Below are 2,145 nucleotides of genomic sequence, written 5' to 3'. Positions count from 1 at the left end.
CAGCCCTAGAAGTGTTACTGATGGGTCAAAGGGCATGCACGTTTTTATAGCCCTTTAAGCATAGTTCCAAATTGCTCTCCAGAATGGTTGAATCATTTCACAACTCCACCAACAATGCGTTAGTGTTCCAATTTTCCCACATCTTCTCCAACATTTATCATTTTCCTCTGTTGTCATGTTAACCAATCTGATAGGTGTGAGGTGGTACCTCAGAGTCATTTTGATTTGCATTTTTCTAATCAATAGTGATTTAAAGCATTTTTTCTTATGACTATGGAGATGTTTCACTGCTGGAGGATGTCTCTTAGCCTGGAGCTTTACCTCCTGAAGTTGTGCTTCCAAGAGTTTTGTTGAGACACCAGAAGACTTAGCTGCTTGAGAACACTGTCACACATGGTAGTTTTTTGAGCTTGTGTCCACTGATTCCACTGGCTGTTCTGAGGCACTTTGGTGTCCTGATGTTGGTGCTTTCCTGGTCCACCACCCTATGGTTCAGGATCTATCCCTGGTATGCTGAGGTAGGGCTTTCTGCTAGTTTGCTGGCATGCCTCCTGTTCTGTACTGCTCCCTCTCCCTGAGAGAGAGAGAGAGGGGCCTTTGCCATTAATTTCCCAAACTTCCTGGGCTACAAGACTGTTGCACTCCTTCTTTCTGCTGGTTCAGCTGTTCCGGAGTTTTCCTGGGGTGATATTTTCTGGGCTTTCAGAGGTCAATAAGGGAGGTTGACTGCAACTTATTTCTTCCTTCACCATCTTGGCTCCTGGAAGCAGAACTGCTGCAACTTACTTCCTATTCAGTGCTAGGATCATTTCTTTCTAAATTTCATAAAATGGTGTAAGATGAATGATTTGTTAACAACAACAGTAATCACTTCAATCAAAACAATGACAACAACAACAACAATAGTGGCAGGAACGTCAATCACCCCAGGACCATCATTTTTATCAAGGTACCATTGAAAAAATAACTTAAGAATGAGATGGAGTAGTAGTACTATTATTACTAGTAGTGCTAGTAGAAGAACTAGTAGTATTGTCATTTTTGTTGCCAATAATAATAATAACAAGTATAGTGGAAAAAGCAATCATTCACAATTATATGGCACTTTGACACAGTGCTTTAAAAACACATTATTCAACTTGATTCTCACAGTAAAGACATGAAGCAATCAATGAAAACAAGTATTATTATTTACATTTTTCAAATTTGGGAAACTGAGTGTCTGAGGGTTTAAGTGACCTGCTCAAGGTCACACAACTTGAAAATGGCAGGATCAGAAATCTAATTGTAAACCAATATATTTTATTTATCCAATGACTATATCTATTTCCATAACAACAAATTAATTCTAGTTTAAAATTTATATTTTCATATGGAAAGATTTAAACTGTAAGATGTAAAAGAAAGACACTGTTGTTGGTGAAGGTTGTACCTCCACCTCAAGATGAATAATAGGTGTTTTCTTGCTTTATTTTCATCATTGTTGTAGTTATTCCCAAATTATATATTCCTTGAACTTCAGGACCTCCCTATTCATATTTTTTTACTCCCAAATCTCCTAGCAGAATACACGAGCAGATTATTACCAAATATTTGAAATTAATTGTTATTTTATGTCACAGTAATGTGAAACATAAAAGGATTGTGGGGATTCTTAAGCCATATCATCAGAGCAAAAAGTTTGAGAATAACAATTGCATGCTAAATGTGTTAACTAAGCTAAATGGATGGTGTAAAAAATGAATCAACAATAAGCATCTATTAGATGGTTAATATATTCTAGTATCAATCTAATTAGCATGAGATAAACTCTAGAGACACAAAGAAAGGCAAAAACATAGTCCTTGACCTCAAGGAGTTTATATTCTAATGAGAGAGACCTATAAACCACTAAGTTGATAAAAATAAAAGATATATAACTGGAAATGGAGATATATTTTTCTCTGTATCTACTTAACTACCTATCTATGTATCTATCTAGTTATAAAGGATGTATCTATATGTTTATTTATATCTAGACATCATATATGTATATGTGTATGCATGTGTGTATATACATCTATGTGTGTATATATACAGATGCAAATATGTATATACGTGTGTGTGTGTATATATATATATATATATATATATATATATATATAT

The sequence above is a fragment of the Vombatus ursinus genome, unplaced genomic scaffold (genome assembly GCF_900497805.2).
Source record: "Vombatus ursinus unplaced genomic scaffold, bare-nosed wombat genome assembly UNPS02014791.1, whole genome shotgun sequence".
NCBI classification, from domain to species: Eukaryota; Metazoa; Chordata; class Mammalia; order Diprotodontia; family Vombatidae; genus Vombatus; species Vombatus ursinus.
The sequence above is the reverse complement of the archived record's forward strand: the minus strand, read 5'-3'. Positions refer to the sequence as shown.